Below are 26076 nucleotides of genomic sequence, written 5' to 3'. Positions count from 1 at the left end.
GCCAGGCCCGACCCACACAGCCCAGGCACCACTGCCTCAGGGGTGCAGTGAGTGTTCCCCACGGCTGCCCACCACTCCCCCCAGGGCCTCTCCCCGGAGCAGCTCCCCCGGGAAGCCCCTGGCACCCCCAGGCCTGGCCCCAGCTCAGGGCTGAGTATGAGGAGCCAGCCACTGTGACTTCTGTGGCCTCTTCCTGGCCAGACTCTGTGCCCACCTGACCCTGGGCAGTTCTGTCTGCCGCTTGATGCCCACCTAAGCGGGGAGACAAGGCCAGATGTGGGTAGGGAGGAGCCATATCTTGGGAGGCCTGAGCCTGACCATCCCTGCGGCCTTAGGAGGGATTCTTATAGATTGAATACCCCAAAAAAGAGAGATACATTGGAGTCCTATTCTCCAGCACCTCAGAACGGGACCTTCTTTGGTCTTTAAAAAAGTAATCAAGTTAAAATGAAATCATTAGGGGTGAACCTTAGTCCAGTATGACTGGTGTCCTTATGAAAAGGGGATATTCAGACAGAGACACACACACAAGGGAGTAGGCCATGGGAGGATGGAGGCAGAGATCGGGGCGATGCATCTAAACCAAGGAGAGCCAAGGATGGCCAGCGAACCCCCAGAAGCCGCAGGAGAGGCACGGGACAGACCGGCTCAGAGCCTCCAGAAGGAAGCAACCCTGCCCACACTTTGATCTTGGACTTCTGGCCTCCGGAAGTAAGATAAGAAGCTTTTGTTGTCAAAGCTGTCCAGTCTGGGGTACTTAGTCACAGCAGCCCCAGCAAACTCACACAGGGGGTCAGCTCGCATGGGCTGAGAGGCAGAGATGGGGACAGGCCTGAGCCGCAAAACCTTGGGGAGTCTTTCACAAACCATGGGAAGGGGAGGCCTGATGCACCTCTGGTCCCAGAATCTCCCAGGATGCCAGCGACAGCAGCTGACACTTCTGTGCCCCATTCCAAGCACTGTCTGTATACACACGGCTCATTTAATCCATAGAAATTTAGTACATGGGGCAGCAGCAGCAGGAGCAGAGGGAGAGGCACACACCTGCCTCTTATAGAGGAGGAACGTGAGGTCCCAGGGGCGCCCACCGATAAGGGGACTCTGAACCCAGGCAGGCTGGCCCCGTAGGTTGGGCTGGGGAGCCCCTGGTGGCCGGGAGAGTCCCCTCCTGCATGTGGACACACCCAGGATGCTGCACCCCCAGGGTCAGGTGAGCCTGCCTCTGTGTCTGTCCCCACCTCAAGCCCCAGCACACTTGGGTGACGCTAACTGAACTAAGGGAACGAGGGCTTGCTGCCCTCCCAGGGAGGCGGGTCCAACCCCAGGGTGCGGGGGTGGGGGTGGGGATCCACCAGCCCGGCCACACCTGCCTCAGTTTGCTCCTGAGCCCATGGCAGTGTCAAGTGGGGGGGGGGGGGGCGGCGGTGTAGCAGGGGTCCTGGGGGTGAGTGACACGGCCCAGGCTCTGTCCTCAGGTGCCCTGAAATGGGACAGGGGAGGGTGACAGGAGGAGAACCTGCTGCAGGAGAGGGGGCGCCTCTAGTCTGCCATAGAGTACAGTTGCCATGGCAACCCTCTGCTCCCGTGGGTGGAAGCCTGAATGCCTGGGGTGGGGGGGGCACCAACAGGTGTGCCTTGGGCCCCTCCTGGCCCTGCCCCTCCACACAAGAATCTCCTGCCTCTGGCCCCAAGGCCAGCAGCCTGAGAGCCCAGCTCAAGCCCGCCTCCTCCAGGAAGCCCTCAGGCAAGGGAGAAAAAGGAAGCAGCAAGCCCCAGGGGAAGGTACAAGGACTAGGCTCCAGGTGGGAATGGGCTGTGTGGCCTCTGTCTCCCCATCTCCCCTCTGGGGCCTAAGAGATAAACCTTGCAGAGGCGGAGCAGGTGCCCAGACCATGCCCAGCACACAGCCCTCCCCTGGGAAGGGCACTGTGAGCTCAGAGGGCAGGGTCCTCCCCAAACCTTCCACTCCAGCCCCATCTCCCTGAAGGGCAGCCAGTCCTCCCAGGTGCTCCTCCCAGACCCCTCTTTTCCTTTCACCTCCACATCTAACCCCAGCAGCCCCTCCTGCAGAATCTGCTCACCTCTCCCTCCCAGGTCTCATCCCTGGCCAGGCCCCATCACCTGCCACCTGGTCCCTCCCTCCTCTCCTCCCCACCTCTCAGGTCTCCCCACCCTGTAGCTGCCCAAAGATTGGTCCTCCCACAGCAGCCAGAGGGTGCCCTTGAGCACCTGGGTCAGGGTGCATTCCTCCTCTGCTCAGAACCTTCTAGGACTCCCATCTCACTTAGAGCAAAGGCCCAAGTCCTCCCCCGGGGCCCACGGGCCTTGCACACTCTCTGCCCCATCCCTGCCATCAGCTCCTCCCGCTGTCCTTGCACTCAGCCCCCTATTTCCTGGAGGAAACCACCAGGCACAGTCCCGTCTCAGGGCCTTTGCACTGTTGTTCCCACCTCCCCAGGTACCTGCAAAGCTTCTCCCTCGCCTCCTCAGGGTCTCTGCTCCAATGTCACCTGCTGGGAGAGGCCCTGCTGGTCCCAGCACTTCTACATCCCATCCTGGCTTTTTTCTCCGTGGCACCCACCACTGGCATGGCAGCCGTGTGTTTTATTTATCTGTTTGTTATCTTTCTCCCACTAGATGTCAGTGCCACTGGGTGGGGTTTGTCTGATTTGTCAGTTCTCAAGAGTCACTCTGGTTGCCCAGTGGCCCTGGGCCGCAGAGGGGTGGGGGCCATTCGAAGCAGCAGCTTCCCCCCCCCGCCCCGCCCCCGGGCCTCCTCCCCGTCTGCCCATCTATCTCCCCATCTACCTGCCACTCCCACCCCACCGGCTCTCCACTCAGCCCAAGCTGAGCTTTGTAAGATGAAAACCCAGTCGTGTCCCTCCCGGCCTACAACCCTCCATGGCTCCCTACTGTCTCGGAGGCCCTAGCTGGCCCCTAAGGCTCTGGGCTCATGTACCTCTCCCTCTCTCACACACAGAGTGCCAGGGCTCCTGCCCCTGCCCCACTCTCCCCTCAAGGGGTTCTGCCCCTGGGATTGCCGGCGTCGGTCTCTCCCACAGCCACTCACGGCACAAGGGACCGCCACGTTTCGCTCCCCTGATTGGACCTGGGCTCTGCTGCTGAACGTCTGTTGGAAGTTCCCACCAGCTGGGGACTCCCAGGGAAAGCTCCATCATGGTCGGTCTGGCTCTCTGCTGCGTGCCCAGCCCTGGGCAAGAACAAGTACTTGTTAATTTGTTTAATGAACAAAGACAAAGCAGACCCGGGGAACAGGTCATCCATTCAGTGGATAGTTACCTAGTTCCCACTGGGTCAGAGTGCTTGGGAGGAAAATAGGCCTGAAGGAGGGGTGTGTGGGGAGGTGTATCTGTAGGTACAGATGTAAGTGGGCCGGTTAGGGAACACCTCTCCCAGGGGCAGAGGTGTCACGGAGGTGAGCCCTCTAGGTACCTGGGGGAAGACTATCCCAGGCAGCAGGAACGGCACGTGCAAAGGCCCTGAGGTAGAATCTGCTGGAGCGTGGCTGCAGCCCAGCGAGCACGGAGGAAGAGTGTGAGGAGGTGAGGGCAAGGGGAGGTGAAAGGACAGAGCTAGCAGGGCCTTGTGAGTCGAGGGGGGGACACAGGCTTTTTCTCCAAGTGAGGTGGGAGCCAAGGAGGGCTCTGAGCAGAAGGGGGGATGTGGCCTGACTCGGAAGTTCAGAGACTCCTGCTGCTGCCAAGGGAGATTAGGCTGGGGGGGTGGGGTGGGGGCTGCTGAGAGCAGAGGGCGCGCCCCACCCCCAGCCCTTTCTTCTCCCTGTCCACTCAGCCGGCACAGCTGCCGTCTGGCCCTTGCTTCCTTCCTTCACTCTCCTACCAATCACCCAGCAAACCATGTCAAGTCCTGTCTTGAAAACCCCCCGCACCAGCCCAGCTCTAACGTCTCGGGGCCCCTTCCGGAGCCTTCACTCTGACAGCCTGCTGGGCCTCCCCTTCCCGCTGGCTTCCTGGCCCCCCTTCCTTCCCTGTGTGGTTCTCTCCCACCCAGGAGCCAGAGAGGACTCATGCGGAATATTCCCATCCGGTCTGCTGGGCCGTGACCTCTCCATAGGCCTTCCTGGCCCCACGGACGCGCCTCATGGCACAAACCCAATTCTTCTGCCCCCCCCCCCCCCCCCCATCAGCCTCCAGCCTCCTCTCTACTATCTCTACTAGCCTGGCCCTAACAAGTCTTACCTTTTCCCCTTTGGGCCACCACCTTCTTTCTGGCCTCAGGGCAGGCCTCTCTTCACAAACTCTCTCTCCCCTCCACTTTATCCCTCCTTCCCCGTCCAGGCTGCAGCTGGGAGGCCACCTCCCCCAGGAAGCCCACCCTGACTTATAGGCTGGCCAGGTGCCTCCTCTAAGCTGCTCACCACAGGAGGCTGGTGCTCCGGGAGGCCCATGGTTCGTTTCCACTTGACATTGTTCACTGCCCATCCCAGAGCCCTGCACATCGGGCATGAGGGGAGCACAGCTGAAAAGAGCGGTAGGAGCCAGGGCCCAAGGCAGAGTGGGAGGTGGCGGGAGTCCCGGGGCCTCCGGGTGCTGGCAGCAAAGGGGCAGGGTGGGGGATACAGAGACCTGACGGAGGGGGCGAGGACGCCCAGCAGGGCAAGAGGGAAGAGTCCCAGGGTCCTATGTCCAAATCCCAGCTCTGCCCGCTTAGGGCCATGTGGTGAGGCCCCCATGTTCTCCCCCTGAATTCTGTCTCTCCCCAGGGAAATGGGATGGAAACCTCCTGCAGTGGCCAAGGGGCTCAGAAATAACATATGGCAGCCCCACAAGTCCTTTTTAGGGCTCCTCGGTACCAGGCACTGACCTAGGAGCTGGACAGACACCTGTGGATGAGCCAGACACAAGAAACACTAAAGAGCCAATCTTATAAAGTCCTAGTGTTGTGAAGGAATGGGGTCTCTGGGGTGTGTGTGTGGGTGGGCAGTGTAGGTGTGTGTATGGAATTTAAAATAGGCCGCTCTGGGGATCCCTGGGTGGCTCAGCAGTTTAGCACCTGCCTTTGGCCCAGGGTGTGATCCTGGAGTCCCAGGATTGAGTCCCACATCCGGCTCCCTGCATGAAGCCAGCTTCTCCCTCTGCCTGTGTCTCTGCCGCTCTGTGTGCATGTGTATGTCATGAATAAATAAATAAAATCTTAAAAAAAAAAAAAAAAAAGGCTGCTCTGGAAAGACCAGACACTTCAACAAAGGCCCACAAAAGTAAGGGAGGAGCCATACTGGTGTCCAAGGAAGAGAAACAAGTTCCTGTCAGGAGGCACAGCCTGTGCAAAGGTCCTGGGGCTGGCCAGCACGTGTCTGAGGACAAGTGAGGAAGGTGGAATGAGCCTGGGGGAGTGGGAAGACGTGAGAGCAGGGAGGTGACAGGGACAAACTGTACCAGATTTGCCATGTCCTTAAGTCTGCCCCATATGGGGCTGCTCCTCTGCTCAGGACAGTGCACCCACAGGTGCCTCAACCTCCACAACCAAGGGCAACTGGGGGGCGCTCTGGGGCAGGAGCTGTCCACCTGTGGCCCCGTCCTGGACTGTCTATGCAGCCAGTGGACTAAGAGTGCTCTCGCCACTTTTAAAGGGCTGCGAAGGAGAGGCAGAGGGAAAATACGCATGAGAGCCCGTGGGCCACCTGCCAGGCTCCGGGATTTACCACCTGGCTCTTCGCAGAGAAAGGCTCCGATCCCTGGTCCTGAGCGGTGGTCCTTAACTGGACGGTTTTGTTCTCTGCCTCAGGCTGTTTGGCAATGTCTGGGGACCTTTTTAGGTGTCTCATCCGGGAGTGGGAGGGATGCTACTGGTATTTAGAGGGTACAGACCACAGACGCTGCCCCAGGTCCTATGGTACACGGAGCAGCCCCCACAAAGAGTGACTGGCCCCAGTATCCAGACTGCTGTGGCTGGGAGAGCCTGGCCAAGGGAGCCAGCCCTGGGCCCTGCCCTGCCTGCACCACCTCTCTGGTGGCCGGACACCAGCACCCAGCACCTCAGCTTCCTGGCTTGCCCCTTCCTGACTTCCTCTGAGGGAGGGACACTGGCTATTTTTAACTTTGGGGGGCAGGGCTATTTTTAGCCTTGACATCTATTTATTGAAATTTTTATCTTCCCCCAGTTTTGGATTTGGGGGCGGGGAAGCAGGAGGCTCCTGCTCAACTATTTCGCCAGGGCCCACGGAGACTGGAGCAAGCGTGAAGGTCTCGCCCCATGAGAGGGAGAGGCTGGGTCAGTGCCGCAGGAGGAGGGGCTGCTCAGGCCTTGACCCTGGGTTTCCTGTCCCCCACATAGGCTCCTATGTTTCCCATGCCAGGCTCTAAACCCCAGAGTGCACACAGTTCTATGGGCAGGTGGCTCCATATAGGTACCGTCACCCACTGAGGCACCCACGAGGCTACCTCAGAGAGCACTCACAGGTGGGCAGGGCAGACAGGTGCAGAGCTGGCTTGGTCAGGCCCCCGGAGGCAGCCCTCAATCCTCTCAGAGGGGCAAGGTGCATGGGGAGCCCTCACTATGCGTGGCCGGAGGATTCACCTGGGAGCCTTTAGTCCTTTGACAGACCCCCTCCCATTCACTCAGGTAAGATTTCTTGAACACCTACTGTGGGCCAGGTCTAGGCATCTTGGATCCAAAAGCAAACTGAGTAACAAACTCCCTAAGCACCCGGATCCTGGTTGGGGAAACAGATGATAAATAAACACAGGCATAATAAATTAAGAAATTACAGGGTGCAAAAAGCCATCCGTGCTAGAAAAAGTCAGGAGGTAGGTGGGAGGCTACAATTTTAAACAGGCTGCATGGGGTAAAGGTTATGGGGGAGGGGGTGACATTTGAAGCAGGTGAAAGAGCAAAGGCCTCAAAGATGTCTGGGTGAGAGTCTCAGATGGAAGAACAGCCAGTGTAAAGGCCCTGGGGTAGAACTGTGCTCAGCATGATGGTGGAGCAGCAAGAGAATGGAGGGGATAAGGTGGTGGGGACGATCATGCAGGGCCAAACCCTAAGACACCCCAATACCTGAACCTGCTGTAGTCGCTGGACGCAGGGACTACTACCTTCCACCTCTGGGGCTGCCCCTCCTGAGAGGACACATAAGCTTTCTCCCCAAATCCTATGATACGAGCCCCTTGACTGAAATTGCTATGTATCACCAGACTCTTGAGCTCCATGAGGACAAGACTAGGGCACTGTCCCTACAGCGTGGTCTTCACAGCGCCTGGTAGAGAAGGCACATGGCTGTGTTCACAGATCGCATGAAGAAGCACACCCAGCCTCGTTCCAAGGAGCCCCATGTACACATCCCTGGGCAAGTGCACAGATGCAGACCCCGCTCCTGTGTGGAGCCACAGACACACGCAGGGCCATCCACTCTGCAAAATTCACAGCACCAGCACACGGGAGACCCCTACCAACCTAGGACTAGCCTGTTGGGACATGTGGTCACCCACAGGCTCAGCCAGGTCACCATCCAGAATGCACTGAGATATCTGACAGAGGACTGGATTCTGGGGCCAGTGAGACCCCCCCACCCCCTGTGGCTGTTCTAACAGCCTCCCATCCTGGGACCCTGCTCTCTTCTTTCATGGGGGGGGGGGGTGGCCAAGACCCAGCCTAAGAGAAAGGCTGGCTTACTCAGGCATCTCCAGGGTCACTGCAACCAGGTCAGGTTCCAGACCCAGGGAACTCCCACCCCCACCCCTCAAAGAGGGGTCTGGGAGAGGGGAAGCGTCTGGCATCTGGAAATCGGATCCTTGAGAGGAGCCCACATAGAAACCAGAGCCTTGTCCTTGGCCACATAGCTTACGGGAGAGGTAGGAGGGAGCAAAGCCTTGGAGCACCAGCTCCCTTGGCCAGCAGGTGGGGATGGCAGGGGTCTCGCTCCTGCTCTTCCCCGTCAGTGGCGGCACCCACTCTAGCCAAGCAGCATAACCTCCTGAGATCAGCACACCCCCACACACCAGATGCCCACACTGGGCCTGAAGCACCTCCTGCTCTCACACCAGCCTGGGGGTGCAGGGAAGCTGCAAACTCCAGACGCAGGTGGCTCTCACAGGTGGAGGTACCTGGATCAGGAATCCAGACCGCTTGATGCAGACTCCAGAGCAGCCAGGGAACCTGCTGGCCCCTCCCCCACGTGTCTGGAGGGTTCTCCTAGGCCCCCCAGGAGAAGGAGCTCCCTGGGGCACGCTGGGAATAGAAACAGGGCTCCATGAGTCTCCCTTCCACCTCCTCCCTACAGGCACCAGGGCCCAGGTACGCTGGTCCCCAGCTCCCCACCCTCCCTAGCCCTGGGCAGCCTCCAAGCCCAAGAGCAGGCATGAGCAGGGGTGATCATGCCTTAAGCCAGCTCCCCAAGAGCATCCCGCCCCGTGGAGGGATGGCCGAGGGGGGCACTGGAGAGCAGGGGTGACAAGGGTGGGGCGGGCTAAGACCCTGCGGGAGGTCACTGGGGGAGAGGAGGGAGGCGGCCACACCAGCAGGAGGGCTGGCGCTCGCATGTGAGCATACACGTATGTGGCTCGGTGCATGGGTGCCACTGCCGCCAGCCAGGGAGCGAATTAGTTCTCTTTTCCGCTTTCCAGATGATTTTTCATCTCTGTAATTAATGGGCAAGTCAGTTCTGAACGGCATGGCAGGCAAATTGCTAGTTAGGAAAATCACGGATAATTTTCTCGATATGATAATGAAGGTTGTATTCCTTCTCTTATTCTCCCTGTTTTCATCCTACTTTTAAGTAATAAATTTGGCATTAGTGGGTGGGGAGAGGGGAGGAAGGAGAAGTCACCTGCCCCCACAGGCCCGGGGCCTGACCCAGGCCCACCAGGAGTCCTGAGGCCCTGGCTGCGGGGCAGATGGACAGGGTGAAAGATGGGGCCGCTCCGTGGGGCACCCCAAGACCCCGGCGATCAATTCAGGGGGCCAGACTGAGAAGAGCAGGTGGGGGGGCAGGGAGCCCCCAAGCTGTTGGCTGGGCTGGAGGGGCTGGGTCTAGGGTCGGGTTACAAGCTCAGGCCGGCCCCTGGGGTGCGGAAAGGAAGGGCAGAGACCAACAGCCTCTCTCCAAGAGGCGAGCAGCATTGAGGTCAACAGGCCTGGAGCAGACATCACCCTGGGGAGTCCCCCCACACCTGTCCCCGCACCGTCCAAAGCCTTCGCTGCGGTGACTCCTGTAGCAGCTAAGGGGACAGAGCAAGCAGAAAAGGGAGAGAGAGGGGAGAAACAGGCAGGGAGGCGGAGAGGCGACCAGCCATCTTGGCAGCCATCTTGAACCCCTCCCCCTGCTCCCCCAGGCACGCCACATGTTTGGATGTGGGCAGACGGACCCCGGCCCGGGCCTGCAGGCGCCGGGAGGGAGGGGGCCGGCCCGAGGCTGGGACGCGGGGCACCTGCGCGGCGGCCGGGGGGAGGGTCACGGGGGCGGCGCTGGTGGGCCTGAGGGTGCACTGAGGTGCTGGGCGAGGACGGGGCCGGGTGCTGACCTAGACCGGCCGGTCGGGTCAGGGCCACGCAGGTGCAGGCAGGGTGCTGGCTTCGGATGGGAGCCAGGGCGCGCGGGGCGACGCCTGCAGGGACGTTCCCCGGCCGAGGCTGGGGCACGCACAGCACTCTCCGCCCTCTTGTGGTCCGGACTTCTGTCCCAGGACCCTCAGACGCGGGGTGCCGGCGGAGCCCCCACAGCTCCACCCCGTGAACACCGCGGGCAGAGGGCTCTCCCCCGCACAGCCCGAATGGGGTGGAGGAAGCCCCACAGCTTTCCCGTGCTTAACCCGTGCTCCGGGCACCAGGAGCGAGCGAGTGAGCGGGCGAGAGCGGGAGGCCGGGGACGCTGCCGCGGGCGCACCTCCCGACAGCCGTGCCCCGGCCGCAGCCGCCGGACACCCGGACAGACCCTCCCCACGGACCGCGTCTCTGACTCCGGGAGAAAAACAAGCGGCGGCCCAGCATCCTGCGCTGCCAGCCCCCCACGCGGCTCCTCGGGGGCCGGGGCCCGCGCGGCGCGCACACGCACCCTCTCCGCTCACACCCAGACACCTACACAAACAGGGCGCCAAGCACCCGCGCGCACACGCACCGGGGACACGCAGGCACCGCCGCGCCGCTTCCCCACAAAGGCTGGCGCGCGCGCGGGCACACGCAGCCACGCGCGGGCACACTCGCGGTCCCCTCCCCCCGCCGGCACCCCGCGGCCGCCCATCCGCACCCCCGCGTCCCCGGCGCCCCGCTGGGGGCCGCCCCTCCTGACCCCCGAGCCGCTGGGAGCCGCTGGGAGCCGCTGGGTACGAAGCGCAGGCCGCCCCCGAGTCCCCTCCCGCTCAGGTGCGGGGAGTCGCGGCTCCAGCGTCCCCTCCCCCTCCGCGGCCCGGACAGGCCTCGCTGCCGTCCCCCGCCCCAGCCCGCACACCTGGCCCAGGTGCGGCGTCCCCCTCGCCCTGGGCCCGCAGACACTCACCTGTCCGGCGCCGCTCTGGGGTCGGCCCTGCGCGTCTCTCCTGCGGCTCCGCGAACCCCGGCCCCCCGCCCGGCACATCTCCCGGAACCGGGGCGGGGGGGAGAAGGGTGAGGGGTGGCGGGGCGAGGGCGGCCTCCGTGTCCCCTCCTTCCCCCGGCCCAGCACCGCCGCCACTCACCAAAAATTTAAAAAAAAAAAAAAAAAAAAAAAAAAAAAATTAAAAAAAGAGCGGATTACACAGCTCCAAAGGCGGCCCCCTCGCGGCGGCGGAGGCTCGGGGCTGGGGGCGAGCGGGTCCGCGCCCCTCCCGGGGAGGGAGGCGGCGGAGGCGGCGGGGCGGGGGCGGCGTCAGAGCTCCGGGGGCTGGGGCGAGGCGGAGCCCCCCGAGGCGGCGCCGACAGCGGCCCGCATCTCCCCCGCAGCTCCGCGGCCCCGACGGAGGCGGCACGTGTGCGCCCAGGCGACTTCCCAGCCCCCTCCGACGGCGGCGGCGGCGGCGGCGGCCGAGGGGTTAACGGGCCAGCCGGGGCGCCCCTGCAGCCCCCCGCCGCCCGGCGGCGCCGCTCCGGGGCCCGCGCGGCCCCATCCGCCGGGGCCTCCTCGGCAGACGGCGGGGCGGAGGCGCCGCAGCGCCAACAGCTCCCGCGCCGACGGCTCGGGCTCCCCGCAGTGGCCGCGGGGGGCTCGGGTTGGGGGCGGGCGGCGCGGAGCTGGGGGGGCGCGGCTGGAGGCGGGCGCGGCGGCGTCGCGCCCCCGGGGCGGCCGGAGGGGGGGCGCCGGGCCGGGCCCGTGGGCACCGCAGGACGCGCGGACCGAGCCGGCGCCGGGCACCAGCAATGACAAGCCGCCTGCTCGCCCCTCTCCCCGACGCACCCGCTCCGGGAGGGGGGCGGCGGGCGCGCGCAAAACCCGGCCCGGAGCCGCCGCCGGGGATCGGCCGCCGCCACCAGCGCGAGCGCACCGGGGGCCGAACCGAAAACCCGGCCTGGACTTCCTCCCCTTGGCCTCCTCCGGGCCCCTCTGGAAAAGCGAAGAGAGGGAAGGCGACGTGCAGGGTCGCTGCGTCGGAACGGGGAGTGGGGGAAGGGAGACGGGCGCAAGGAAGAACCGGAGAGGATTTCGCCGCCAGTTAAGTAAAGGAGAGGCACCGAGCCCGGCGGAGGGAGAAATGGAGGAGCTCTGCAAGGGGTATGCAAAACCCGGATTGGATTAAACAGAGATGGGAGGAAGGGGGGCGGCGGCGGTGTAGCTGCGACAGGGCCAAATGCACCCGGGGCACGCAAATTTGGGGCCGGATTCATCCTCGGGAGACGGAGTAATGCGTCATGCCTAATGCAGTGGGAGCAAGCAAGACCCGGCCTAGAATTCCTAGACCTGGGCTCGCAGGGGGCTTCAGGAGGGGGCTGCTGAGTGGCCGGGGCGGCACGGGCTGCCCCAGCCTTTCTGGCAGAGACGTGCAAGAGGGAGGGGCAAAAGGAGGGCTGGACTCTCGCACGGAGGGATCCGGAGCGCTGGCTGCAGCGAAGCCGGCTGGTAAAAGCGGCTTCAGGATCCAGGGGCGCTGCGAGGGGAACGCGTTGTGGAGGCCGCTACCCTGGGAGACCAGACCTACAATAAAAGACGAGGGAGGGATGCAAAGCCTGGACTGGAATACGCGGGACAGGACAAGACCCCAGGAGCAGATCCTGGGCCACCAGACAAGGGCTTGGAGCTGACGGGGCAGCAGGAGCGGGGAGGGGAGTGTGAGGTGGAGGTTGTATCTATAAACGCCTGAAAAGTCTCGCTTTGGGAGGGGACGCGGACTTGGAGCGAGGCGGGGCGGGGGGGACGGGGAGGGGGGAGGGCGGAGAGAAAAAAATTGCATTTTAGATTCTCGGCCAGAGCTAAAACCCGGTACGGAATTCCACAGCCCTGCCACTACACTGCAGCTGGCGGACTTGCAGAAGTAGGGCAAGGAACCAGAGGGTTCCTAGGCATCTGGCCGAGTGAGGTGAGCGGCAGGTTTCAGGCTGAAGCTGCAGAGGGAGCCCCGCACCCCCTCTCCAGGGTGGGGAAGGCTGCCCAACCTGGCTCGGATCCCCAGAACCAGAGTGTCACTGCCAAGACCCACAGTGGGGGCTATAAAACCGGGCCCCAGGCCAAAAATAAGCACTTCAGCAGAATAGATAACTCAGTGCCAGGTGGGGGCTGGGGGTGGGGGGTACTGGAGGGTGAGGGCTACTGGAAGGTCCTGAGAGGTAAGATCCGGTTAGGATCTCAGGAGACAGGACCTGGAAGCCTGGCTGCTGGCTCGGTTTTATGAAAGATGGGTGCAACTCTGGAGTGTTGGATGGGGAGGAGCAAATCCCTGGTTTGGAACCTCGGGGAAGGGAGTCCAGCCAATGGAGGCCTAAATAGTAAAGCAGCCAGCGCAAGCAAAATCCAAAGTCCTGGCTGAATCTTGGTGGGTCCAGAGTGGGCATTTGTCCGGTGGGCTGTGTTGTGGAGAAGTAGGGCAGACAAATCCGGATCTGGATTAGAGAGGAAGGGAATAGGTTGAGGAAGGAGAGGAGGGCAAACTCCCCATGTCTGTCTTCAGGAAAGAGAATGCATTGCCACCCAAACTTGGCTCTGCAGAACAGGTGATGAATGGGGTGGAAGGAGCAGCGGGAGGGCTTGAGGTGGTAAATACACAAAACTTGGGGCAGACTTGGATGGGAACTCTGAGTATCTAAGAAAGCCTACATGGAACATCTGTAAGCAAATTGACCCAGCCTCTAAGAACCCTCCGAGAAGCATATCATGGGGAAACACCGAGACGGTGGACTTCCAGGCCTGCTGAGTGACAGGGAGCAACCTCCACAGCAACCTATTGCTTCCCTCCCTGCCCCCCTTTATGGATAGCCTTTATTCCAGGACCAGGCAGGGATTTTCATAGCTCAGAACCTCCGGGACACGTCAGGCCCTATAAAATTCCTAAAACAAGGGAGAGAGGGTAGGTGGGCCCCCTCTGTTCCCCCTTCATGCCCAGGACTCCATGGCTGTAGCGCTCTGGCCTTGAATCTGGGTGGTAGGGCCCAACGACTGGATCTGAGAGAAAATTGTGATGAAAGCAGAGAGTGGTGGATGGAGAAAGGATTCCACCTATCTGTGGTTCCTTGACTTCGGGACTGTGGGGGGTGCGGATGGGGAAAGGGGGTGTGTCTCACCCGCCCAATGCCTCAGTTTCCCACTTTGAGATATATCAGCAGCACCTGATGGGACCCAGGAAAGGTTTTGGGATGCTGGGGAGTGGGGGGAACAATGCCAGCGTTCTATAAACCCAACGGGATGGGAAGGGGAAAGAATGTGCAGCTTAGAGAGACAGCTGGACATCTCCAGGGCCCTCTGACTCCGAGCCTCCTCCCCCCACCCCACCCCCACACCTGGGCCCTGAGCAGCCCATTCCCCATCCCCCCACCCCCCATCCCCCACACCAGCAGAGTAACCCTAGGACTCTCTGAGCTTGCCTAGGAGGTGAGGTGGTTCTAACTTGAGTTCTCCGGGGACTGCGAGAAGGGGCGGCTTTTACTTGTAAAAAAACGAAGGGGTGGCATGCTTTAAGGGACTCCCGGCTCAGTTTGAAAAAATCCCAGCCAGGACCCCCTCCCAGCCCCTCCTCGTTCTCCTGCTCTTGCTCTCAGCCCGGATACGTTAGCCAGCGCCGTTCCATCCCGGTCTTCTGGCCTCGCGGGCAAGGGGCTCAGGAGGCAAAGGATGGGGAGAGAGAGTGGGGGCGCAAAGGATCCCTCACGACCCCCCCCCCCCTTGCCAAGCCCCGGCTGCGCAGCCGCAGTGGAGGCTGCGAGAACTGCTCGGCTCCGGGAACCCAAGCGTCCGCGCGAGCGCGCAGTCTTGCCCCGGCGCCGCGTGCCCTGCACCGTGCGGGGTCGGTACCGGCGCCCCGGACCCCCACTCCCTAGGGTGGGGGTGACCCTCGCTTCGGGCGTCCTACCCTTGCCCAGCGTTTGACCCTCGCTTCGGGCGTCCTACCCTTGCCCAGCGTGCCCCGCGTCTTCGGTACCCCACGTTCGGTGCACCCTTAATGTACAGAAAACCCCCGCACCCAGGGTGTTCCGCCCCGAGGGCAACTCACGTTCTGATCCTCCCATCTGGGGGACCCTGCATGCTGCGCACCTTAGCACCTAGGGCACCTCGGCTTCAGACATGGCTCAACTCACCCGTGCCCTCCGTCCCCACCCTGTGCCCTGCCTCGGACCCCCATGTCCGGTTCCCCGCTCCTCCACCCTCCCGTTTCGAATGCCTGCAACCTTGGCCTCAGGCCTGGAGCCCTCAGTCCCTGTGTCCTGCCTCAGGCTCCCTAGGTCCTCTGTGCCTGCTGAGGTCCGGAGTGCCAGGCCAGACCTTATAACACACGTGAGAGACGTCGGGGGAGACAGTGGATGGGGATGAAACGGTGCTCCTGGACTCAGGAGGAAGTGACCAATGCCCAGACCTCCAGTGCTCGCCAGATGCGCCCAGCTGGGCCTTTTTCTAGAGTCCACTCAACACAGGATGCCCAATCCTGCAGGTCATTGTACCTTTCGGTTCATATATTCCCTCCTTCCATTTATTCCTCAGACACAGAGTGCAGAGGAACTTTCTTGCCCTTAGTGTGGGCATGGGGCTAGGCGTTCAGGAAGCCCTAGTGCCCCCAGAACAAGACTGAAAGCTCTCTCAGGGGCATTCTGGTTCTAGTAGGTAAGGCAGACACAGGAGGCATACTGGAATTAGCCCTGGAAAGTGAGCAGGGTGCTGGAGAAGTGGATGGCAGGTGTCCAAGCCTTGAGGGGTGAGCAGGCGGGGCTCCGTGTGCCCTTGGCCCTCCTGGGGGCTCACTGTACCACACCTTGGGCAATGTTCAAACCCCATTCCATCCTATACCCTCACTCAAGTGAAAAGCAAGGTAAAAAAAAGGTCTCAGAATTGGGTCAGGAGGATAGAGTGTGGGCAGAGTTAACATCAACTGCTGTCTTTGGGGGTGGGAGGATTTAGCTAGTTGACAAATGACTATTGAGCACCTACTGTATGCCAGGCACTGTACTAGTTGCTGGGGACACAGTGGTGAACAAGGCAGAAAAGATTCTCTGTTCTTGGGGCTGACATTCTAATAAAAAAGATAGATGAGAAATCAGACAAGCAAAAGATATAGGATGTCAGATGATAGTGCTATGGAGAAGATTAAGGAAAGAAGGCAGGGGGCATGGTGGTAGCTGCAATTTTAGACAGGGGAAGTCAGGGAAGCCTCCTCTAAGAAACTGAGATTTGGATAAAGACCTAAAGAGGCAAGGGAGGAGTCATGGGGGAAGGGTGTTCCAGGCAGGAAGAAGAGCCTGAGCAAAGGTCCTGAGGCAGAAATATGCTGGGTGGGCAAAGGATCTATGATATGGCCTGTGTGACTGGAGGGAGGGATGAGGGGGAAAGAGGAGGTGAGGTGGGGAGATAATGGGACAGATTGGGTGAGGCTCTCTGAGGATGAGACATTTGAGCTGAAACCTGAAAGCTGAGGTGCCCATCATGTGTGATCCAAGAAGAGTGAACAGCAAGTGCAAAGGCCCTGCAGTTGCAACAGGCAGGACTATTTGAAGAGCACAAGGGCCAGCATGGTGGGACCAGGAGGCAGAGCCTCAAGGGCCACGAGGAGGATCTGTATTGGATTCTCAGTGACAGGGGGAGCCAACGGAGGGGTGGCTACGAGCGAGGGAATGGCGTGTTGCTATTCAATGTTTAGCAGATTATAGGGGTGGTTCCCCAATAAAAACAACATAGAATTACCATATGACCCAGCAATTCCACCCCCTGAGTGTATACTGAAAGAATTGAAAGCAGGTATCAAATAGATTATTAGTACACCAATGTTCACAACAGCATTATCCACAAAAGCTAGAAGGTGGGAACAGCCAAATGTCCATCAAAGAGTGAGCAGATAAACAAAATGTTGGATCTCCACTCAGGGGAATACTATTCAGCCATAAAAAGGAATGAGGTCTTGACACATGACACAATGTGGATGACTCTTGAAAACACTATGCTGAGTTAAAGAAGCCAGACACACCAAAGGCCAGCTGTTGTAAGACTTCATTTATATGAAATATCCAGAATAGCTAAATCCATAAAGACAGAAGCAGATTAATGGTTGCCGGGGTCTAGGTGGTGGAGGGTTGGCCACAAACTGCTAATGCGTACAAGTTTCCTTTGGGGGAATGGAAAGATCTGGAATTAGATAGAGGTGGTGGTCGCAGATGTACTAAATGCCAGTGAATTGTTCACTTGAAAATGGTTAGTGGTTCATTCTGTTATATGGATTTTGCATCTGTTAAAACAAAGTTACAGGGGAGATCTGAGAAGGAGCCAGGAGATGCGGGGAGGTGGCTGCCATCATCAGTCCAGGTGAGAGGCGACAGAGGCCTGGGACAGGATGCTAGGGCAAAGTGGTCAGATCTGAGGCATAGCTTAGAGGTGGAGCCAATAGAACCCCTTAACTGTTGCACTGCCCCCCCCCCCCCGAGTCAGGACTGATAAAATGTCACCTCTTGACCCACCACTGAAAACTGTAGGCGCCCCACCCCTCTCAGTCCCGAAAAGGAAGCATACGGGGTGTAGCCTGAGCAGGGGGCCGACGGGAACGGTGGTGGGTTCCCAGTTAGGTACCAACTGGGAGGGGCGCCCAGCTGCGCTCCCCTCCCCGGCCGCTAGGGGCCGCTGCCCCGCTGCTCTGCGGCCGCCAGGTGAGGAGGCCCCGCCCCTTCCCCCCTAGGTGCGCGGGAGGCGCGGCCGCGGGGCGGGGGGAGGAGGGGGAAGAGCGCCGAGGCGGCGGAGGAGCTGCAGGCTGGGGGCACCGAGTGGGAACCAAGGGAGCGTGTCTGAGGTGGGGGCTGCTGAGAGGAAGGAGAAAGCGAGCCAAGGGGAGGTTGGAGGTGTGAGAAGATGAGGGAGGAGGAGTCAGGATTCTTGGGGAGAGGAGGTGTGAGCAGGGGAGATCTGAGGGCTCCGATGGGAGAGCGGAGTTGGGAGGAGACCACCCGGGGCGCGCAGGGCAAAGCCGGGGGGGAAGGAAGACAGGTGAGCAGGTGAGGAGTCTGAGTCCGAGAAGCGAAGGAATTATTGACTGGGGGACATTTGGACAGTGTTTAGGGACAGCTGGAATGGTTGGGGGTGGGACGACCTGTGGGAAGTTAAAGACCCCAGGGAGGGGGGCCCTGCGCTTGGCCAGCCTGGACTGGTATGGACTGGGTTGGGGGAGAGACTTCTTAGGCCCTGACCCCTTGGGCCAGCCATGGGGGAAAGAGCTTCTGAGGATGAGGTGTGTCCGCTCAGCTCATCCTGGGAGCCCAGCTTGCTTCTGCAGAGGGTATGGCCAGGTAAGTGGTTTATTCCATCTGGCAGGAGGGCTCTCCCTCTCTCCCCATCATGCCCCATGCCCCATGGCCAGCATTCCCTGTGCATTGAGCCAGTGGTGGGCAAATGGCAGTGAATAAGACAGATGCAGTTGCAGTTGGCTGGGAGCTGACAAAAGATTGTCAGTACAAATGTGAGCATGGAAGACCAGTGGGGACTATGGGAGAGTACCCCCAAGAGGCCCTCCCCAGCCAGAGGGCTCAGAGAAGGCTGCTCTGGGGAAGTGACCCCTAATCAGACAGCAAGAACCCAGAAGCTGAAAAATAGAGGTCTAAAGGGACCGCAGGCTCTGTGAGATGGAGTGGAATTGAGAAGGGAGATGAGGGTCCCATGAAGGTCAAGGCCATGGCCACAGGAGGGTAGAAAGGGATTCCTGACCTTGCCCGGATCCAGGAGAGGTGCCACAAAGCCAAATGCAGACCGGAGAACAAAAACACAGAAATGAGGCAGGTGTGAGGCAGCAAGGAGGGAGGGTGGCAGCTGTGGAGAGCTGGAGACGCACCCCCCCTTTTAAGCCAGCAGCCACTTGCTACTACTTAACTCCAGCTGAGTACTACCACGTGCAAAGTCAGGCTCGGAGTTGCCAGAATAGATTCTTCAAGAGAAGCCAGAAGTCAGGATTTTTGTGCAACATCCCCCGAGCTTTAACTATTACCGACTGGTCTACTAAGGTTAAATTGCTCCAACCCAGCAATTCCATTCCTGGGTTTATTCCCATTGGGGACAGGCACTTATTGCGACCAAGAGACACATTCATCATCGTCAAACCCTGGGCACCAGCATGTGCCATCGACTGGCAAAAGGGAAATAACTGTCTATTTACACAATGGAATACAATGCAGTGATGAAAAAGACCGAACCAGGAACGCGTGGAGAGCCTTACACGCAATGAATCTCAGGACATGACATTGAGCAAAAGAATAAGACACAATTAGGGTGCACTTTTCATGGTCCCATTCCATGACGTTCAGGGACAGGCAGAAGTAATCTATGGGGTCCAGGAACCTCAAGTTTTCCTAAGTGTAGACCACTGACATTTGGGCCTGGATGATTCTCTGCTGTGGGAGACCTACGCCCTGCATTGGAGGATGCAGAGAAGCATCCCTGGTCTCCCCCCACTAGATGCCAAGAGCAGATCCCCAGTTGTGGCATGTCTCCCTTGAGTGGTGGGGTATAATCACTTCAGGTGAGGGCCACTGGGAAAGTGATGCTTTGGGGGTGGGGCCATTCACTGGAAAGTAGCCTCAGGGAGCCTACAAGAGGCTGGAATATTCTATATCTTGCGCTAGGCGGTGGTGACAAGGATGGAACATTTTTTTTTTTTAATTCGGTATTCTTAAGCTATATTCTTAAGAAGTACGTGCTTCACAGTAAGAGTTAACCCTACAACATGAATGACCCTTGAAAACATTATGCCAAGTGAAAGAAGCCAGACACAAAAGGCCACAGATTGTATGACTCCATTCATAAGAAATGTCCGGAATAGGCAAATTCAGAGAGACAGAAATTAGATCAGTGGTTGATCAGGGCTGGAGGAGGGGGGTGGGGAGTGCCTGCTCGTGGGTATAGGGTTTTCTTTGGGGCGATGAGAATGTTCTGGATCTAGATACTGGTGATAGCTGTGCAACACCTGAATATGCAAAAACGCATTGAGTTGTACACTTTAAAATGGTTAATCTAATGTGGGGTGAATTATACCTTAAAAAAGAAATTATTTTTTAAAAATGTTAATTGGGCAGCCTGGGTGGCTCAGCAGTTTAGTGCCACCTTCAGCTCAGGGCCTGATCCTGGAGGCCTGGGATCGAGTCCCATGTAAGGCTTCCTGCATGGAGCCTGCTTCTCCCTCTGCCTGTGTCTGTTCCCTGCCCCCCGCCCCCCTCTCTGTCTCTCATGAGTAAACAAATAAATAAATCTTAATAAAATAAAATAAAAAAAATGTTAATTCACATGAGCTGTAAAAACAGGGCCCTAGGCCAGCTGGCCATTTTGTGTCAGAGGGAAGGGAGGCATCACTGTCTGGAGAAAGGTGGAGCAGGGGCTGTGGGCATTCTTGGGGAGCGAGGGCTAAAGTAGCTTGGAGTCAAAGAAGCCTGCCTCAGCTCAGGGGAGCGCTCCTTCTCAACCCAACCTGTCAGGCCTGGAAAGAAATGGGCTGCAGGTCAGAGGCCGGCCCTGCAGACTGTGGACTGGAGCGTCGAGTTCTGGCATCTGAAGGAGAAATGACAACCACTCAGCCCAGCCTTGTGCCAAAGGGATGATCGGTGGTGCTCGCCGGGTGTTCTCTGCAAGCTCAGGGGAAGGTGGGGGGCTCACCCCAGCCTTTTGGCAGCCCACAGAGAAGCAGCCTTCCTCAGGGCCTGGCCTACATTGGAAACAGAGGGCCATCAGATGGCACTGGGGCTTCTGCTTCCCCTCCTGGAGAGGAAACCACCCCCCTTCATCCCCAACTGTAGGCCAAGGGGTAAGGGGTGGGTGTCCAAGGTCTGGTCATCCACTGGCTTCCAAAGATTGAGTGAGCGAAGAGAGAAGAAAGCAAGGCAAGACTCCAGAAGGCCGTGGAGTCTGTACTGCACTGAGTGGTAGCCCCCACAAGATATGTCCACCCAGAACTGTGACCCGATTGGGGAAAAGGGTCTTTGTAGATGTAATTAAGTTAAGGATCTTTTGATGAGATCATCGTGGATCAGGGTGGGCCCTGAATCCAACGACAAGTGTCCTGAGAGGAGAAGAGAAGGGGAGAGGACACAGAGAAGGCCACATGGAGGCAGAGGCAGAGCTTAGAATGCTGTGGTCACAAGCCAAGAACCGCCAGAAGCTGGAAAGGGTAGGGAAGACCTTCCCCTAGAGCCGGTGGAGGGAGCACTAACCCTGTGGTCACCTGGTTATCAACTTCGGCTCCAGTCATGATCCCGGGGTCCTGAGATCAAGTCCTGCTTCAGGCTCCCTGCTCAGTGGGGAGTCTGCTTCTCCCTCTCCCTCTGCCCTGCCTTCCTGCTCATGCTCACTCGCACTCATTCTCTAAAATAAAAAAATCTTTTTTTTTATTTTTTAATTTATGATAGTTACACAGAGAGAGAGAGAGGCAGAGACACAGGCAGAGGGAGAAGCAGGCTCCACGCACCAGGAGCCCGACGTGGGATCCGATCCCGGGTCTCCAGAATCACGCCCTGGGCCAAAGGCAGGCGCCAAACCGCTGCGCCACCCAGGGATCCCTTTTTAAAGCTTGTATTTATTTATTCATGAGAGACACACAGAGACAGGCAGAGAGAGGCGCCTATGCTCCTCATGTGGAACCCGATACGGGCCTGGGTCCCAGGACCCCGGGATCACGACACGAGCCAAAGGCAAACGCTCAACCACTGAGTCACCCAGGTGCCCTTAAATAAAATCTCTAAAAGACAAAAAACAAACAAACAAAAAACTTCTTATCTCCAGAACTGAGAGAATCAATTCCTTGTTTTAAGCAGCCCTGTCTGTGGTACTTTGATACTGCAGCCTTAGGCAAGGAATACAGGCCACAAACATGTATGAAGCCCCAACAGGGGCTTGCGGTACAGTGGGGGAGCCCAGGAATCGATCGCTCCCATATGCTGACACCTCCGTCACTGGAGAGGAGTGACAGAGATGGGTATGCGGTGGGGTGGAGGGCCTCCTGGGAACCCCTCACAGCAGAGGTGATGACACAGAGCTGAGCCACAACCCATAGGCGACAGCAGGTAATCCAGACACGCCAAACAGCCAAATTGAGACCAACCGTGTCAGCCATAGCACAGCTGACACTCAACATCGGGGCCGGGGAGCCAGTAAGGAGTGGTAGGGACTGTGGTGAAGAATGATGATAATTGTTAATATTTATCAACACTTACTAAGCCTTTTATTATACCATATTGACTCATGTAACCCCTGGCAGGAAACACACGATACATTCATAGTGGGTATAAATACCCTCGCTCCCGGCTTCCCCTACCTCTGGAGTCCTCAATGGCTGAAGCCAGCACAAGCCAGAGGACCTGGGAGCCGTCAGTGAAGTCCACAAAGCCCAGTCTCCTGGGACACCAGGCTGGATGGAGAATTGAGGAGAATTGATCCAGGTGAGCAAATGGAAGGTTCCAGAACAGGAAGGCTGAGTGATTCCAACCTGGGCAGTCTGGGTCCAGAGTCCCCTTAACTACTCACCACGTGAGAACCAGAACCAGCAAACCAGTGCCCTCTCCTCAGGGCGCCACCCTTGCTTGCTGAACCCCCCCTGCTGGGAATGTGACCTCAGCTCCTCAGCGGCTGTATCTTTTGATGGAAAGCCAGGAATCCAGATTTTTATGCAACAGTTACCTGTTATTTAAAAACTGGCAACTCACTACAATTTGTTAAAATCCTGCATGGACCCAGCACATAGGTGGGCTGGTCTGGGCTCTGGGTGTCCAACCCCGGGGCTCAGGAGGTGGACATGGAGTGGGCAAGGCAACCAGGTGCCCAAATCCAGAGGTTCAGAGAGGTGGCTACACAAAGCATTCTGGTGAGATGAGGACCACATGAGAACTGGGTTTGGGGGTCCCTGGGTGGCTCAGCAGTTTGGTGCCTGCCTTTGGCCCAGGGTGTGATCCTGGAGTCTCCGGATCGAGTCCCACGTCGGGCTCCCTGCATGGAGCCTGCTTCTCCCTCTGCCTCTCTCTGTGTGTCTCTCATGAATAAATAAATTAAAAAAAAAAAAAAGAGAGAGAGAGAGAGAGCTGATGGGTTTGACTAGAAGGTGCCTGGGGTCAGGGCAGGGGCTGGGCATTTTTGGGGATGGAAGTGAACAGGTGTTTTGGGTCTAAACTGGGAAGAGCCATTGGAGCCAAGCTAACAGGTTTCAGTTTGGAAGGAGAGAAGCCACCGATGGCTTTTAAACAGCTACATGACTCAGTCATGTTCCTCTCTTCTCCCCATCACCCCAAAGCTGGCCGTGGATCAGGCTTTCTTTGGGGAGGGTGGGTAAACGAACGAAACAAATGAAAGAGCCCCCGTTCTTTCAGTGTGCTCACAGTTTGGTGGGGAGGGTGGATGCATAAATAATGTCAGGGTATGATGCACTGGTACTGGTGGGTTAGCCCGTTTCCGCAGACATGTCAGCAACTACGTGTGTCACACGCCAGGGATGAAGGGACAGGGTAGGGCCCTGCCTTGGAGGGACCAGCCTTTGGATGGGGGAGGAAATAAAGGGGGAGGGAAATCCCAGGTGATGATAGCAGAAGGGGCTCAGGTCAGGCGGCCCTGCAGGAGACACAGTGGGCCCCTCCTCCCCTGGGGCCCAGCAGCCTGGCCCGGCCTCCCACTCCCCTGTCACCCCCATCACACCACCAGGAAAAAACCCACGGCTGACATGGATTCCTAACACCAAGCCTAAGCAGGGGGAGAGAGAGGAGAAAAAACACCCATCTGTTCTCTCTCTGATGGAACACGATTCTTCACCCAGTGCTTAAACCCGGCGCTTCTCCTCCCATTTCCTCTCAGCAGCCGCGGTGACGCGGTATAAATCGCTGCAAATGGGTTTTCCCGCCGGTAGCCGTGTTGTTTTAATAATGGTTCATTTTCTGCTCCAGGAAAAAATATTCCGTCGAGAAATTGGGGACGGGGAAGGAGGGGAGGGCTCGTTCTGTGTATATGTGAGTGTGTGTGTGTGTGTGTGTGTGTGTGCGCGCGTGTGAGTGCACGCGTGTACATGCAAGAAGATTCTGGAACATCCTTCTGAGACACCAAGTGACCTGTCTGGTTGGGTGATGCTGGTCTGAGGCCCAGTGCATCCCCCTCACCCAGACAGAAGAATTTGTTAGGAAACGGCCGAGGCACATTTATTGAGCGCCTACTATATACCATGCCTGAACCAGGTACAAAGGGACACAGTGGTCTCCCGGGGCCTGCCCTTCCCAGGCTCACATTCTAGAAGCGGGGAGAGCAACATTAAAAAAAATGCAAAACTATGTAATACAATAATGGAAACCATTCACAAGGGAGTATCGGGTGAGATGGGAATGGATAACAGGATCTTCGTATAACTGAGGCTTCCATGCCTCCTACCCCGAACTGCAAGAGGGACCCTCAAACTGAGACTGGAAGGATAGATGGATGGAATTGCAGGAGAGAATGCCATTCAGGGCGAGGGAGCTTTCTGATCTGAGACCTTATTTGGAAATAGGGTCTTCGCAGCTGTCACTAGCTAACATGCCATGCCGTATCATACTAGAGCTAGGGTGGGCCCCGAATCCAATGACAAGTGTCTTTCTAAGAGGAGAGGACACACGGGGAAGACAGAGCTGAAGACTGAAGGGATGTGGCCATGTGCCCAAGAATGCCAAGGAATGTCTGTGGTTCCCAGATGCCAGGAGAGAAGCAAGCAAGGATCCTGCTCTGGAGCCTTCAGAGGGAGCATAGCCCTGCGAACATCTTGATTTTAGACTTTTGGCCTCCAGAACCGTGAGACAATACACCTCTGTTTTCTTTTAAGCCACCAAGCTTGTGGTAACTTATTACAGCAGGCCTGAGAAAGGAACACAGTTGGGATCTCCAGAAGAGACACCCCAATCTGAGTGCAAGTGCTTTACCTGGGGGGCAATGGCAGGAAGCACTGGTAGTGGAGAGGGGAGGCGAAGTAGGGAAGGGAGGACACCCAGCAAAGACTGTATCCACAAGCAGGTCACCCTGGGACATCTTGGGTTTAATCTCTATGGAGGCTTATGGCACACGCACCCCAGAATTAACTCATGTGAGTGGTGAGGGGGCTGGGTTGTTTATCAACCCACATCCAGCCTTCATTGGGTGAAGTATGCTAGCGGGGAGAATGGATCCTCCAGGACTTTTGGCTGCCCCAGACAAGCCTGAGCTGCCTCTGCAGCCAGAGAGAGCCCCCAGGCGAAGAGTTATAGGTGCTGGTGGTATGAAGCCATTGGATTGATGTGCATGGTGAGGCGGCAGCCTCGAAATAGCCTCCAATGATCCCGACTCTGTGTGATCCCTTCTCTTTGGGTGTGGATGGAACTCCAGGACTTTCTTCTAACCAAAAGAATGTGGCAAAGGTAATGGCATGTTATTTCTGAGATTAAGTTCCAAAAACTCTGTGGGTTCCATCTTGGGTGCTCTCTCTCACTCTCTTCTTCACTTGTTTCTAGGGAAGCCAGTGCCATGTTGTGAACTGCCCCGTGGAGAGGCCCACAGAGCGAGGAACTGAAGGAGGCCCTCTGACCTACAGCCAGTCAGGAACTGGATCCTGCCAGTAACTAGTGAGCCTGGCAGCAGATTTTCCCCAGTTGAGCCTTCAGATGAGACCATGGCCCCAGCCACCATCTTGGTTGCAGCTCTCTCAGAGACCCTGAGCCAGAGACACCCCACTAAAGCCACACCTGGATTCCTGACCCACAGAAACTGTGAAGGAATACATGTGTATCATTTTAAGCCACTAGGTTTTTGGGGTAACTTGTTATATGGTGATAAATACCTGGAAATGTTGAGTGCCATGGGGATGTAGGGAGGGCCGGGATTGGTAAACCGTCTACTCAGTTGCTTTACATTCTCCTCTCTCTCTTACCCCTCACATCCAGTCCATTAACAATCCCTGTCAACTTCAACTCCCAACCTATCCTAAATCCATATTCCCTTCCCCATCTGCACGGCTACTAGTTCATGTCAAGCTATCCTCACCTCTCACTTTCATTGGAGCGAGGGACACCCCTCCCCACCAATCTCCATCCAGCCGGTTCTCCACAATCAGGGAAGGCTTTCAAATCATAAATCAGATGGTGGCATGCAGTAGGTGCTCAATAATGATGGAGTGAATTCAGGTATCAAGTCAGGCTAGTCTGGGTCTCTCTTCCAACCCTGAAGTCAGCCCTTTGCTCTTCTGGCATCTACATAAGGAAGGGATTCATGCAAGTGGAAGGTGTTAGGCCACCAGCACTGACCCTCAGGCCCTGGGAGGCAGCTCCTTGGCCTTACTTCTTCTTCCATGGACATACTCAGCCAACACTGCCTGCACATGCATGGGGCCTACACTCATTAAGCACTTACTGTATGCCCCTGACTTCTAAGTATCTGACAGACATCATCTCATTTAATCCTTGAAATAAACCAGAGCAATCCTGAGAAAGAAGGGCAGAACTGGACGCATCACATTTCCTGATTTCAAACTACATTATAACAAAGCTGTACTAATCAAAACA

General features: G+C 57.9%; 1 protein-coding gene across 14 annotated transcripts in view; it reads right to left on the bottom strand.

Moving 5' to 3' along the window:
• ADGRL1 (adhesion G protein-coupled receptor L1) overlaps positions 1 to 22059 on the bottom strand; it is a 54275-nt gene extending 32216 nt beyond the window's left edge. For 6 of the 14 annotated variants that reach the window (XM_025983422.2, XM_072721412.1, XM_025983423.2 and 3 more), the window contains exon 1: positions 10472 to 10638. The gene's annotated coding sequence lies outside the window, so the exon portion shown is untranslated. Of the gene's footprint in view, positions 1 to 2462; positions 2602 to 10471; positions 10639 to 21854 lie in introns of those variants that run through there. The other 8 variants (XM_072721410.1, XM_072721418.1, XM_072721411.1 and 5 more) reach the window with 6 other exon arrangements.
• Between the last annotated feature and the right edge of the window lie 4017 nt (positions 22060 to 26076).

This window comes from Vulpes vulpes, chromosome 9 (assembly GCF_048418805.1).
Source record: "Vulpes vulpes isolate BD-2025 chromosome 9, VulVul3, whole genome shotgun sequence".
NCBI lineage: Eukaryota > Metazoa > Chordata > Mammalia > Carnivora > Canidae > Vulpes > Vulpes vulpes.
Note: the sequence above shows the minus strand (reverse complement) of the source record. Positions and strands in the feature narration are given on the sequence as shown.